Source organism: Perognathus longimembris, chromosome 11 (genome assembly GCF_023159225.1).
Source record: "Perognathus longimembris pacificus isolate PPM17 chromosome 11, ASM2315922v1, whole genome shotgun sequence".
In the NCBI taxonomy this organism is placed as follows: domain Eukaryota; kingdom Metazoa; phylum Chordata; class Mammalia; order Rodentia; family Heteromyidae; genus Perognathus; species Perognathus longimembris.
In genome coordinates, this window is record NC_063171.1 from 11,306,011 (window position 1) to 11,322,590 (window position 16,580).

The window sequence follows — 16,580 nt, forward strand, 5'->3', positions numbered from 1 at the left end:
TTTCAAACTTAGGTAGCAACTAGCTATCTCAGACTTCACATTTTGTGTGTCTGTTTCTGGCATAAAGTGAAAGATTAAGTTGGCACCACAGGAGATTTATTGACTTTCAATACTTCAATGTATTTCATTGAAACTATCCTTTGCTTTTCTTCCTTCCTTCCTTCCTTCCTTCCTTTCTTTCTTTCTTTCTTTCTTTCTTTCTTTCTTTCTTTCTTTCTTTCTTTCTTTCTTTCTTTCTTTCTTTCTTTCTTTCTTTCTATATCTCTCTTTCTTTCTTTCTCTCTATTTCTTTCTTTCTTCTCTCTCCCTTCCTTCCTTCCTTCCTTCCTTCCTTCCTTCCTTTCTTTCTTTCTTTCTTTCTTTCTTTCTTTCTTTCTTTCTTTCTTTCTTTCTTTCTTTCTTTCTTTTCTCTCTCTCTCTCTCTCTCTCTCTCTCTCTCTCTTTCTCTCTGTCTCTTTCTTTCTCTTTTTCAGTAGTACTGATGTTGACCTCAAATCCTTGCAATTGATAGGCAGGTACTCTACCACTTGAGCCATGATACATCTCCCTTGTTTTTCAAACAGAATATTATGCCTTTGGTGTGGAGATGGCCTCAATGTGTGATCCTCCTCTAAACAGCTTCTTGTGTAACTGAGATCATAAATGCCCATCACCAATGCCTGGCTTACTTATTGAGATGGATTTCTCTAACTTTTTGCTTGTGTTGGCCTAGAATAGAAATTCTTCTGGGGGCTGGGGATATGGCCTAGTGGCAAGAGCACTTGCCTCCTATACATGAATCCCTGGGTTCAATTCCCCAGCACCATATATATAGAAAATGGCCACAAGTGGTGCTGTGGCTCAAGTGGCAGAGTGCTAGCCTTGAGCAAAAAGGAGCCAGGGACAGTGCTCAGGCCCGAAGTCCAAGGCCCGGGACTGGCAAAAAAAAAAAAAAAAAAAAAAAAGCAAGCAAGGAAGAAATTCTTCTGATATCTACCTAGATATCTAGTATTACAGGCATGAACTGCCTTGCCCAGCAATCATTTCATCTTCTGGAAAAAGGAAACTTCATTCCAGAGAAGTTAAGTGACTTGTGTGGGGTGGAATCAGGAAGAAGGACCAGAGACCATGCACTTGTCATTTAACATCCAGATCTGGTATTAATTAACTATCTCTATAGCTATTTTCATCTGAAATTAATAATATATGGTTAGTCCAATGAGGATTTATATTATAAATATTATGACTAAAATTGAGTTGTATAAGTTTGTCATTTTCATTAGTTCAGTCAAAATTGCAAATGAGATCTCCAGATTTCAATGCATTTTATACATGAGGTTGTTTTGGTCTTTATCATTTGAGAATAAATTTAAACCATCATCTGTCTTACTTGAGTCTACATCTGCCTGCTGTCAGACCCAGTCCTGTGGCTAGAAGCTTTGCCCAAAATAGTAACACAGAAAAATGGAAACAAACAAATGGTAACATGGGAGTAAGCAATTGATGGTAGAGAAGCCTGTGCTATTTATTAGATTCAAATCTTAAAATAGGATCAGGGGTAATTTGGACCCAGGCTTATTTTGAAATAAAATATTTTACTTTATTTCAAACAGCAGCTGTCTTTTAAATTAAAGCTAATTCAACTTTGCAAAAATTACTTTGTTGATATCAGTACATCAACAGATTCCTGTACCACAGATCTGTGTACAACATAATGAATGTTTGTTAGTATGATTTTTAGCTCTTTCTTGGGAGCTCAGAGTTTGCTGTACAGGTCTCCCTGCTGATAGTGGTAAACTAAGAAGCCATGCAGGAGGCTGGGAGAAATCTCTGACCCCTATTATTTTTTTTGAGGAAGATGTTATTGGGTAGATTAAGTGTTTTTAGTAGCTAGAAGCAAGTACAACACAGTGGGGACTTGAGTATGCAGCTAGCTTAGAACTAAAATTTTGTTGTTTGTGCAGAAATTCCTTCAGAATTGGATCCAGAGTTTGAGGGTGGATCTTTCAGTGCTTCAGTTTTTCATTAAGAAATTAAGAAAATGAATGTTCCTAATAAAATACTTAGGTACCTCTAAGGAGAGAGAAAGAATTTATACATTTGCCCAATAGATGGAACAGAGTATGAATTTTTCTATAACTCACTCCAGGTCACTGGTGGGTTAGTAAACCCATTCCTCTAGCTACCAGAAAATGCATAAAGACATCAGTTTCTTATAAGTTAAGATGCTAAAGCCCATTTGTTGAGGGGACAGTTGGTTCTTTGAAGATTTGTTTTAGAGGAATTTAATTTTTTGAGTTCTACTTATATTTTAGATATGAGGCCTTGTTCCATTGTATGGCCGGTAAAGATCTTCTCCAAATCTGTGGGTTTTCTGTTTATCTTGTAAGCTACATCCTTTGCCGTGCAAAAGCTCTGCAGTTTGATGCAGTCTCATTTGTCCAAAATTTCTTTGATTTGTTGCATTTCTGGGCCTTTATTAAGGAAGTTTGGTCCTGTGCCAAGGAGCCCAGGTGTTTCTCCTATGTCTTCTTGTAGCGTTTCAAGGTATCTGATTTTACCTGGAGGTCTTTGATCCATTTGGAATTGATTTTGGTGCAGGGTGATATATAAGGTTTTAGTTTTAGGTTGTTACAGTTATTGCTCCAGTTTTGTCAGCACCACTTGTTGAAGAAGCTGTCTTTCTTCCATCCTACTTTTTAGCTCCTTTATCAAATATTAAGTGGCCATAGTTCCATGGATTCATTTCTGGGTGTTCAGTTCTGTTCCATTGTTCCTCAGGCCTGTTCTTATGCCAATACCAAGCTGTTTTTATTACTATAGCTTTGTAATACAGCTTGAAGTTCCTCCAGCACTGTTCTTACTACTTAGGACTGTTTTTGATATTCAGGGTGTTTTATTGTTCCATATGAATTTTTGGGTTGCTTCCCCTATTTCATTAAAGAATGGAGGTGGGATAATGATGGGTGTTGAATTGAATTTGTAGATAGCCTTTGGCAATATTGCCATTTTGACAATCCTCCCAATCCAAGAGCATGGGAGATTTTTCCATTTCCTAAGTTCTACCTCAATTTCCTTTTTCAGGTTTTCATCATAGAGATCTTTCACTTCTTTGGTTAAGGTTATTCCTACATAATTTTTGTTTATTGAGGCTACTGCAAAAGAAGTTGCTTTTCTGATTTCAGCCTCAGTCTTCAGGTTGTTGGCGTATATAAAAGCCATTGGTTTTTGAAGATTTATTTTATATCCTGCTACTTTACCAAACTTTTGGATCAGCTCAAGTAACCTGGGAGTAGAGTCTATGAGGTTCTTTAGGTTTAGGATCATGTTGTCTGCAAAGAGAGAGAGAGTTTGACCTCATTTTTTCCTTTTTGGATCCACTTTATGGCTACCTCTTGCCTTATTGCTCTTGCTAGGAATTCTAGTACTATGTTGAAGAGGAGAGGAGAGAGCAGACAACCCTGTCTTACTCCTGATTTTAGAGTAAATGGCTTTAACTTTTCATCATTAAGTATAATGCTTAATGTGGGTTTGTCATAGACAGACTTTATTATATTCAGGAATGTTCTCTGGAATCCTAGTTTCTCCAAAGCTTTTATCATAAATTAGTGCTGTATATTAGCAAACACTTTTCCTGCATCTAGTGAAATAATCATATGATTCTTGACCTTGCTCCCGTTGACATGGTTCGGTATGTTGACTGATTGCATACATTGAACCAGTTTTGCATCCCTGGAATTAATCCAGTTTGATCATAGTGTATGATTTTTTTTTGATAACTCACTGAAGTCGATTGGCCAGAATTTTGTTTTGCTGAGAATTTTTGCATCAATGTTCATCAAGGAAATAGGTCTATAGTTTTCTTTCTTTGATGAGTCCTTGCCTGGTTTGGGGATAAGGGTTTTTCTGACATCATAAAATGTGTTTGGTAACAAAATTTCACTTTCAAATTCATTGAAGAGTTTGAGAAATATTGGTGTGAGTTCTGTTTTGAAGGCCTTGTAGAATTCTGCTGTGAATCCATCTGGACCTTGGCTTCTTTGGGGTGGGAGATCTCTTATTGCAGTTTCTATTTCATTGCTGGTTATGGGTCTGTTTAGCAGGTTAATCTTCTTGGTTAAGTGTGAGCATATCAATTTTTGCTAGGAATTTGTCCATTTCTTCCAGATTCTCAATTTATTAGCATATAGGTTTGCAAAGTATTCCATTATTATAATCTGAATCTTGGTTGTTTCTGTGGTGATGTTTCCAGTTTCATCTCTGATCTTGCTTATGTGGGTATGCTGTCTTCCTTTTTTGGTCATATTTGCTTGGAGTCTGTCTATTTTGTTAACTTTTTTGAACAACCAACCCTTCAGTTTGTTGATTCTTTCCATGTTTTTTTTCTTCTCTAAGTCATTTAATTCTGATTTAATTTTAATTGTTTGCTTTGTCTATTGGCTTGGGGTTTGGCTTCTTGTTCTCTTTTAAGGAGCTTAAGGTGCTTCTTTAAGTTGTTGAATTGATATTTCTCCAGTTTGTTGATGTAGGCACTTAGAGCTATAAATTTTCCTCTGGGTACTGCCTTTTCTGTGTCCCAAAGGAGCTGATACTTTGTGTGCTCATCTTGGCTTAAGGCCATAAACATTTGAATTTCTCTTCTAATATCTTCGATGGCCCATTGGTGGCTCAGCAATGTGTTATTCAGGCTCCATGAGTTATAGAATTTTCTGTAGTGGCTTTTTGAGTTGAGCTCTAATTTTATTTCATTGTGGTCTGAGAGAATGCAGGCAATGATTTCAATATTTCTCAACTTGTACAGATTTGCTTTGTACCCTAAAATGTGATCTATTTTGGAGAATGTTCCATGTGCTGCTGAGAAGAATGTATATTCTGATGAATCTGGATGAAATATTCTGTAGATGTCAGTTAGGTCTAGTTGGTCTATACAGTTGTTTATTTCTGAGATTTCTTAGCTAAAGACCTAAAAAGAGACTTCTTTGAAGAGGAAATGAGAATGCCCATGAGACACATGAAGAAGTGCTCTACATTACTGGCCATACAAGAAATGCAAATCAAAACAACACTGTGATTCCACTTCACCCCAATAAGAATGTCCATTATCAGTAAAACTAATAATAACAATGCTGGAGGAAATGTGGCCAAAAGGGAACCCCACTACATTGTGGTTGGGAAAGTAAACTTGTTCATACACTCTGGAAAGTGATATGGAGGTTCCTCAGGAGGCTAAACATAGAGCTCCCATAGAACCCAGCAGCCCCACTTTTGGGCATCTACCCAAAAGATTACAAGCAAGACCACACACTAAAGCCACCAGCACAACAAAGTTTATTGCAGCACAACTTATCATTCCTAAAATATGGAACTAACCCACATGCCCCTGAGTAGAAGAGTGGATCAGGTAAATGTGGTACATATACATAGGGGAATTGTATGCCTCTATCAGAAAGAACAACAATGAACCATTCATATTGAACTGGAAGAACTTGGAAAAAATCATAATACTAAGTGAAGTGAGCCAGACCCAAGGAAACATGCACGCTATGGTTTCCCTAATAGGGAATAATTATTACATGTTTAGGCTAGTCATATCAGAAGATCACAATAGCCCAATAGATATATCCGCATGAATGCATATGATGATCCTAAGTGAAATGAACTCCACGTTATGGAAACGTGGTATATCATTGTTGTAGTTATTTTCAACATAGCATGTGAAACTGTACCCTTGTATTTTCGCTCGTAGTCCCTTCCTGTGGTTTTACCCCTGCTATCACTGTATCTGATCTTAGCACCCTGGATACTGTATATATTTGTATTAGAACTAGAAAAGGAAATACCAAAATTGAGAGACAAAGGATAAAAAATTTCATTCCAAAAGCAGTACTTACAAAACCATTTGGTGTAAACAACTATACAACTCATGGAGGGGGTGGGGGAGAGGGAAATGGGGAAGGGGGAGGTGGAAAAAAAAATCACAGAGGAGGAGGTAACAAGTTGGATAAGAAGTGTACTCATTGCCTTACATATGAAACTGTAATCCTTCTGTATGTCACTTTGACAATAAAGAAAATAAAAATATGCTAAATTAATGTGCCCTGGAAAAGGCATCAATAAAGTATTGCTATGAAACACTGCTTTGTATGCACACTACTGTAGAATATCCATGTGCGTGTGTGTATTCATATTCATATATGTATATATATATAAATATGTATATATAAATATATGCATTTGTGGGTATGTGTGTGTGTGACTAAGTTGTAACATCATTATTTATAGAAAGAAGCAACAGGACAGTTCTTTTAGTTTGTAAACCCTTCCAGAGTAGATAGGCTTCTTTTGTATCTGGTATAGATATATGTGGTACAACATTTTCCTATTTTCCCATGTAGAACTCTGAAGATTATTTTGTAGCTTTTTCTTCTTAGTTAATATTTTGCCTATGATCAGTATTTTTTGTTCCATCTTTTCAAATCCAGTAGAAAAAATATGGCATGCTTAGAATAAGCTAACTAAAGAAAGGAAAGCTTAATGAGGAAAATTGGGAATGCATTCAGTAAAGGAAAACAAAGTACTAACAGCATTGTTGGCTGTCTTTGTGCATGAAGTAGTGACAGTTATAATAAGGAACTGAAGAAGACAGTGTCTTGTTAAGACCTCCCTCAGGACAGAATCCATACCCTTTGTGACAAGATGGGGCCCACCAGAGACAGTCTCCAGGAAGGGAGGGAGAAAGAGTATATTCTGAACTCGATCTCATGTCTCCCTCAGATTTCCTTCTGAGATTTGGCACAATGCCAATCACAACCCAGGAGACAATGGAAAAAGCCAGTAAAACCCATAGATCACACCCATCAGGGATCTGGATGGTATACAATATACCTAGCAGCATTATTCTTTTGGCTTCTTCACATCCACTTGTTTTTTCAGGCAAATTTTGTGTCTCCATCCCAGGAACACATAAAGTTCCACCAGCTACTGAATTACAATTAGGTGACGTCAATTCTTTCATCCCAGTGTCTGAAATAAAAGCATTAATTATCACCAGGGTTCTTCATGCAAGGTACCAGAGAGGAAAAAGGAAGAAGTAATTAAAATAAACAATAGCAGACCCCATCCCTTATCTACAACTGCACACATGGCATTGTTTGACAATCATAATTCCTTTCTCTTCCACATGTTCTATTTATGTCTTGCCTTTCCTTAGGCAGGAGTATGGCTGGACAGGGATTCTCTCTAGGTAGGATAATCCAAGCGTTCATTCTTCCTATGAACCGAAAACAGATAAGAAAATCAATCCTAGTCATACTGAATGTGTCTGCTTCCTGGAGTCATTTTAATACTAATAATAGATAAAACAGGATATGTGGCAACTCAAATGAAGTTAACTGAAATAGCAGTTAATAAAAGGAATGTGCACAAAGATGTGGCTAGTCAATGGGAAAAACCAAAGTCATGACTTTGGAGTTCCAGAGCTTCTAACAGTGTTCTCCTCTCTAAGCTTGAAATGAAAGGTCTCACTTGTGTAATCTAGAGCAAGGAGGTAATATAAAGAACACACCACTGATAAGTCTTTTTTAGGGAAAAAAGACAGAGAAATCTTAAAGTAACTTGCAGGGCAGGATTTGGGGCAAGTGCCTTATGTTACTCTCCTTTCCTTACTGCTGGAAAGGTTCTTCACTGGTGAAAGCACATAGGAACCAGAGAATAAAGCATCTTATTGTTTTAGTCCACAGCTTAAGGCAGAGAGAAAGTTCAGAAAGTCAGGAGAAGAGTTTTTCTTTCATTTCCTCTTTTTCTTTTCTTTTCATTTTTATTTTAAATTTTATTGTAAAAGTGAGGTACAGAGAGGTTACAGTTGCTTGCATGAGTCAGGTAATGAGTACATTTCCTTTTGAACAGTAGCAGTCTCCCAGTCTCTCCTGACTTTCCTCTCCCACAAGTTGTATAGTTCATTTACAACATAGCGTCTAGTGGGTTTCACTGTTGAATTGGTTCACCGTTTGTCCCTTGTCCCTTTGTTTCCTTCCTTCTTTCCCTTCCTTCCTTCCTTCCTTCCTTCCTTCCTTCCTTCCTTCCTTCCTTCCTTCCTTCCTTCCTTCCTTCCTTCCTTCCGTCCTTTTTTTCCAGTTTTTCTTTTTCCCTCCCTCCCTCCCTTCCTCCCTCCCTTCCTCCCTCCCTCCCTCCCTCCCTCCCTCCCTCCCTCCCTCCCTCCCTCCCTTCCCTTCCTTTCCTCCTTCTCTCCCTCCTTCTGTCTGTCTGTCTGTGTCTTTCTTTGCCTTCTTTCCTTCCTCTCTTTTGTTGGCAGGACTGGCAGTTTAACTCCTGTTTGTTTTCTAAATCAGTGCTCTACCACTTGAGCCATGCCTCTAGCCCAGCTTTCTGTTTGCCATTTTTGGAATAGAGTTTACTGAACTCTTCTGCAAGGGCTGGCCTCAGTCTACAGTCCTCCAGAGCTCATCTTATTGAGTAGCTAGGATTGTAGGCGTAAAGGATCAATGTCTTGAAGGGCAAATGAAATATATGAAACAAAAAAATATATGAAATGAATGAACTAAAAGAAATGAAACTAAACAAAATTCCACTTTTATGGGACTTTTATTTTTATTCAATTTATTATTCCATTATTTAATTTATGAAATATTAAAATATGTATTATTTAATTTGTTAATTATATTATTACATATTATGCATTGTGTTTAATTTAATATTATGTTAAACTATTTATTAACCCTATGTTTATTTATTTGTACATATATTATATTTAATTTATTATATTAAATGTTTATTATTTGATTCATTATTTTATTATTTTATTTAAATTTTTATTCTCATTTATTTGATGGATTGTTTTATTCATTGACTGAATAAAATCCAAATCACTTTGATAACTAAATCCTCCCACCATCTTTTTTATCATATCTTTATTGTTTTGTGTTTTATATATTTTCCATTTATGTGACTTGTGTCATAGATTTTCTACTTTTTCCCTTTGTAATTTATGCCACAAAAATTTGTTCTTATAACTCTTAGGAACTGTGTTCTAAAATCAATGCTACATGCATTAATAAGTATTGCTTTCTGTAATCATTTTATTTTACTTATCTACACAGTATTTCCTTTAGTAATGTTACCTTGATTGTACTTATGAATCACATGCGTTGCTCTATGTTATCATTCAATTCTAATAGCAATATGACTATTTTTATCTTCTATTGAAAATAAATAGAACAAGGTGAAACCAAGTTAATCCATTGATGAATCTCAGCATAACTAACGGTTGAACACATTGATCTGGGCAGCCGGCTACATAAAAAGACACAGAGTGCCTTCCACGAAAGATTCTTGCCAAATACTTAGCCTTCAGCTACTCAGAGATTTAGATCTGACACCAATCTGAAAGACTGATGAGAGAATTCAGAATGATGTTAAATATAGCATAAGGAAATGATAGCTATAAAATATGAATAAGTCCTCATAATTTCTATCAAAAGTCAACTTTGTTAGAAAAAGCATAAATGATAGATAATGACTGTAGATTAAGGGATATCACAGCTAGCTTTCCATCTCCTGCCAATAGCTTCCTTGTACTCACTGTCCTTCCTATAGCTCTGCTGTGTCAAAGGTTCCTCACCCCAAGTTCCCAAGATCATGGACTGAGGACTTCCATTGGCCCGTACAAATCCTGAAGGGGTTGGAGATAACAGACTTGAGAGTAGCCCACAGCAAATAGAAAGGGGAGTTAGGAAAAAAAAAAATCTACGTTTTCTTCTTTAGTGTCAATAATTGCCACTGAGCCCACTTTTTCCCTATCACCCCCACTGTGAGTTTCCTCCCCATTTTATCTTAATTTCACATTCTTCCAGTGTTCCTTGGGATCACTTTCCAAACCCAGTACTAAGCCATCCTTTCTTAAGGTCTGCACCTGGCCGAAACAAGCTAATACTCATTGTCCAAATTCCAGCTTCATTCACTAACTTTTTAATCCATTCTGTGTATGATACAGCTTGTAAGAGGCCTGGTGACATATTCATGGAAAGGAACTGAGTGTGAAGTCCCACAAACCCAGGATTCCCCGAGCTGCTCCATCCCTGTGCTTGGTGCCTAACTGGAGGTGACTGAAACAAATTATTTGAACCTCTCAATGGTGAAGTAGGTTAATGACAGTGAAGTTCCTTTATTTGCACTTTGAACTTACAACCTTGTACAGGAGGACCATGATGCATCTACTGCTGTTTCCTGCATTCAATTTGTTGATAAGTACCTAAGAGAGTTCATAAGTCCAGATCATAGTACAGTTATGTAACTCCTGGCATGATGTGATGTCTTGAATATGGCCAGGTTGCACTTGACATAGATGGATATAATGCAACTTCCAGGAACATGACATGCTGGTGAGTCAGGAGGTTCGGTGCCTGTTAGGCTGAGATAGTATGTGACAAATACCACCAAAACCAGGGCTCATGCCTGTCAGAAAAGGTGCTCTGGGATGGCAGCCCTTGTGGTTATGTGTTTAACTTCATATTTTAAGTTTCTGGGTGGCAGAAGCAATGTTTGATTCCTCTAACATATTTTATTATAATAGCTGTACAAACATGAGTAAGACAAATTTTATATCTTGCTTTTCATAATACATGCACAGCATTCACAATATATAATACAACCCAGGTAACCTTCAGCACATGGTACTACAATTAGACTTATTGAATTCAATATGATTTGTTTCCACAGTTTTCTTGCAGCAATCTTTTTTCTTTCATTTCTCCTTCCCATTATTATAACTGGGGTTATTTTACTTTAGCAAGTTGTTGCATTCCATGGACAATGGGAGTTTTCTTCTCCTGATTCTTAATCTTTGAATCTTATGTTTTGACTCTCCCATTTAACATTGGTCCTCTTTGTTTGATTACTACATTGAGGTTATTTCTTAAAATTGAAGCAATTTTCATCTCTACTGATTATATCACTGATTTTATATAACTTCCAACTTCAATTCATATAACAGCTGTCATATAGCAATAAAATTACAAATGAGCGATTTTTCTCTTAATAAAAAGCTAATGACTTTCATATACTTACCTTGATCACTTAGAAAATATAGATTCTTAAGTCCCTCTTATCATAAGATTCTAAGTTGTTTCCTTTCTGTTTTATCTTCTTTTATCATGTAATTACCTACATGAAGACTGTTGTATCAGTCTCTCCATAGAGATGCTCTGTTCTCAGTCAATTGTTGGTGTACTTTATTATCACTTTTATATACTCCCACCCCATCCCCCACAAGACAATAGTATCTTGATTTGTAGGTATGGCTATAGATCAATGTCATCCAATAGAACTTTCTACAATAATTGGATGTTCTATACCTAGATTATCCAATAAAGTAGTGACGTGGCTAGTGAGTACTTGGAACAGTAGTATGATTAAGAAACTGATAATTTAACTGTTGTAAGTATAAATAACCACATATAGCTAGGGTTTACAGTATGGGACAAAATAGATCTAGACTTTATTTCAGTGCACCCAATAGAAATAATTTTGTCATCTATCTATCTATCTATCTATCTATCAATATATCAATCTAATCTGGGCTAAATTAAAATGAAGAAAAAATACTGCTGTCTATAACAATTATTACAAGTGCATTCATTACTTGAATACCCTAAAATATTGCAATTGTTAGGAAAAGAAATGTGGTTTGTGTGAATATTTCTTTATTTTGACTAATATACTAGTGGTCTGGTGTGCCCACACAGCAGTCCTTCACTACACAAGCTAATAGACAATAATCTACCCATGGAATCGTTTCCAGAGGATAATTTAACATAGAAGCCAATGCTTTTTAAACATGTGTCTAAAATCGTGATGAATTGCCTAGTTTCTATTTTCCCCCTTTCCTTTCAGTCTCCTATTCATTGAGAGGCCAGAGCCATCTTATTTCTCCTGATGATGTGATCACCATGTCTTCTTCACTTTCTCCCACTGTGGAACCTGACTCTGCACCCTTCAAATCAACTCATTCCCATTAAATGGTTAAGAGCTAACAAGATTTCATACTCTTCCAGCTGGAAACCTACACCAAGAGCAATACATGTGGTTCAGGGGACAGCCTATGAAATGAGGGCCTCTGGGCATTGTCCTAGAATTACTATTATGGAGACCTTGGTTAGGGGAAGTCACTTGAACTCTTTACAGCTCCATAATCCCATTGACAATATAGATGAATCAATAGTCCATGTCTTGGGGTTAATATGAAGGTTTGTATGTGACTATCCCACATGCAGAGAGCCAAATGCATTGTAATCTGTGTTGCTGTTCATTAGAAAAATGACTTAGTATGCTTCCCAATGAAACTGTAAGGATAAAACTGCAGCAATGGTAGATAGTTTAGGGAACAGATCCTAATGATTCTCCTAGGAATCTCACTACATTCACTCCTGGGGATGCATGGACAAATGTAAGTTAATGAGGTAATGACAGTCAAATGTTCTGTTCTCTATGGGCTCAAGGTCACTTACTGAGTTGGTAGTTAGAGGCATCATACAATTTCAGTTTTAACTTAACTTATCTCTTTGCCCTATATAAAATAAATACAAAAATGTTTCTAATGACAAGTATAAATTGGCAGGGCAGAACTTCAGATTTTTATTTCCTTTTCAGCTTAATTATATTCTTTGTAAGGCTAATTTTGTGTTTGATTTTTTGAGACAGGTTCTCACTCTGTAACTCAAGTTCACCTGGAAATTACCATGTGGGACAGGCTGGCCTCCAACTCAGATTTCTCCTGCTCCAACAACTTGGTACCAGGGTTATATCTATAACCACCACACTCAGTTCAAACCCAAATTATTCTATAGGGAGAAAAATACTGCATACAATTATACTAATAAATGAGCCAATAAGTAACATTATGTATTTTGCCTCAGTGACATAGAAAGTATTTGTTCTTTCATGATATAATTCCCAACTGAAGTTTAGTGATAGTTGATAGATTAAATCAAAAGGTTGAATAGAGTTCAAGTACCAATGCTTTGATTATGGCTAATTTCATAAAATAGAAGTCATACAAGGGTAACATACCAGAAACACTTACACACAGAGACTACAGGGACTCACAGAGACACACACACCACACACATTCATAGGAAATTGATGCAGGAAATTCTAGGCAGAATAGGTTAGTGCACTTACCAAACTTCACTGTGATCAAAGCTTTGAGGTCATTGTTTACCCTTAATAGAAATATCCTTTTCTCAGAAAGAAACAGAAAGGAGAATGGAAAAAGAAAAGACTGTCTTTCCTCAAAGCTATTGTATAATAACTTTTCCCAATCCATTTGAAGTACAGAGGGAAAAATTTCATAATTTCCTTTTGGACATTTGTATTTAGTAACACTGTGCAGTTCAGTGGAAAATGACATTAATAGGTAAATCAGTTTTTAACAAAATGCTACAGTTCTTATTTTCCCATAAACATCCAGATTTAATAAAAAAAAACTGCAGTAGCTGATTATTCTATAAGAGATTCCCAAATTAAAGCATTATTTATTTAATGTTTTGGACATATCTGCAAAACTTAGGTGATGTACGATTGGTGAACAAAGTCTTGTGAAACACCTCTCAATATTGCTAACCAGTACAAAAACTTCTAAATAAAACATTCCTATCTCTAATGTGTTTGCCAGAATAGTGAATCAGAGTAGGCTGCTGTCGGTAAGCAAGCAGCCAGTGACGTATGTTCCTTTTGCTTTTCTTTAACACTAGAGCAACTGGTCCAGAGTTCTTATCACCAAACACATACTCCTGGGATCATTGTGATCTGCAATCCACTGGATGTCTTACGTGGTTATGGTCGCAAAAATGATGAGATGGGCACTGGTCACTGACGTGGTTTCCATCTGTCAACATCATGAATAAAATATAGTTGCTCCTCCTTTTCTCCTCCTCTGACCTCTTTCACACCTCTACTTCCTGTCCTTGGCATGACAATGCGGGACTGGCAGCAGGATTTATTGAAAGTTGACAAGTGTGATAAATGAGGAGTGTTCAGACATTGGAGTTAAGTCATTGCCTCTGCTACCCAAGGAGAATTTTGTTTGTACAGTGAGATTATACATACTTACAGGATATGTGAGCACTTGGTGAAATAATAAAACATTTATACATTTATAATATAGTCAACCTGTACAACACAATTGAACAGTTTGCTGTAGAAACATTTTAAGATATAATTCATTATCCCTACTAGCTACACATAGTCACTAATGCACACACACACACACACACACACACACACACCATAATTTTCTAATCTGCTTTTACCATTTCACTTAATGTTAAGTTATATGTGTATCCTAAGTTACTGAGTTAGAAAGTTTCATTTTGAAATTACAATTTCCTTATCTTTAAGTGGTTGTCCAGAGGAATTATTCAACAAATCTGCTTATAAATACAATGCATCTTGATCAGTGTCACCCCCCCTTTCATTCTTCTCTGCATCCCTTCTAATCCTTTATTCTTCTCCATAGGATTTGCATTGAATAATGTAAAATATTACATAACTATTAGGTTCATGCCTTATTGTTATTTTTCTTAGGCTTTAGTTCCAACTCTGAACAGAAGGATGAATTTCCTTGTCAATTTTCAGGACAGTGTAAATTCCTCAACACTCAAAGACAGCATCTAATTTGTGGCAGTGAGATAAACTTTCTAATTGGAAGTTAATGTCAGATTAAAAATAAAATCAGATTAAAAATCAAAGTGTACTTGTCATCACAAAAGTATCTAGGTTAGCACTGTAAAAATATATTCACAGGTTTTGTGTGTGTGTGTGTGTGTGTGTGTGTGTGTGTGTATGTTTGTGTGTGTGCTGGTCCTCTTCCTTAAAGTCCTGGGCACTGTCTTAATTTTTTTTGTATAAAGGTAGCACTCTAGCACTGGAACCAGAACTCTACTTCCAGCTCTTTTGTGATTAATTGGAGATAAGTCTCTTAGGTTATCCTGCTTGAGTTGCCTTTGAACCTTGATCTTCAGATCTCAGCCTCCTCTGTAGCTGGGATTACAGATGTGAGTCGCTGGTGCCTGGCTACATTCTCAGTTAAGAGTAGAAACATTCATATTTTACTTTACATTTCCTAAATTAAACAGTGAGAGAAGCCTACACTGTCCACAGCTTTGTCCAGGAGAGAAGTTGAGGTTATTTTCTAGAATATTTCCAAAAATATGAATGAAATTTTCAGTGGGCTCATAGTAAGAATGAAAGTGTTCCAGAGCCCTTGTAATTGCCAGGACACTTCAGAGAGATCTGACAGGCCAGTGGGGTCATGTTTTGAGCAACCCACTTCTATTAGGAGCTATAATCACAACCACAGGAAAGCAGCATGAAACACAAGCATTCTCCATCTACTTAAAATCTACCAACAGAGACTTGGTATTTCCTAGAGGTACTGTTGTAAACATGACAAATGATAACCATGCTCTCTGAAGTCTATAATAAAAAATAACATCTATTTTATGTTTATTTTTATTCTGTATTTTTATGTTTTCAGATATAACCAACTTCTTTGCCTAGGGAGTTGGTTTTTAAGAGAAATTCCACATAAAGAGATGGTCAGACCTGTTCAGAGATGGAGGAAAACTAAAGATAATATAAGAGTGAGGGCTTAGCTAGGTGAAGTTGGGAAATGAAAAGAACTGAACCTGTAAGAACATAAGGAGTGGGAGGGTAGATGACCTAGGGGCCAGCAAATACAAGATAGCCAAAGACTTACATATTCCAGCGAATTTAATCTGAGTAGTACTAGATATACTTAAATGGTAGAGCAATATACCAGATACAATTTATATTCTATATTTAAAACTTATTGTGTGACATGATGTCGGCTTAATGTATATACTCACCACTTACTGAATGATAATCAGGCCTCTTGCAATTTTAGGGATACACAGATGCATGAAGTTGTCTATACTTTGAACCAACTCCCAGTAAATTGATTTCACCTTTTATTCATGTACTTCCTATTCTGGAAAAGGGGGGAAGTTCCAAAATTTTTTGAGCATTAAATATATAAGGAGGATCTTAGCAAAGAGTTTAAGTATTACAACTTCTCAATAAATTGTAGCTACTATTCTTGTTATTATTTTACTTATTCCTATCAGGTAATATTAGAAGTTTTAAAGTACATACATTCCAAAAAGAAAAATTAGCATTTTACAAAATTTCTTACCACAGAAAATAATAAAGTGACATATAACTATCAAGCATGTATTACACATGTAAATATTTGGCTTCAAGAAGAAATATGAGGTCATTGTTTGCATAAGATTTATAGAATATATATATATATATTTCATTCTGCTTTTTATATCTTTTCTTTCTATCTCTACTCTGTCTCTTTCTCTCTCTCTCTCTCTCTCTCTCTCTCTTTCTCTGTCCCCTGCTCTCTCTGTAATATATGCATCTAAGTTTTCTAGGACTAATAGAACAAATCACCTCAATCTGAATGGATTAAAACAACAGCAGCTGTTAAGCTCACTCTTTGAAGCTGCCAAGTTCAAAACCGAGTAATGGGGCCATACTGTTTCTGAAGGCTGTAGGTT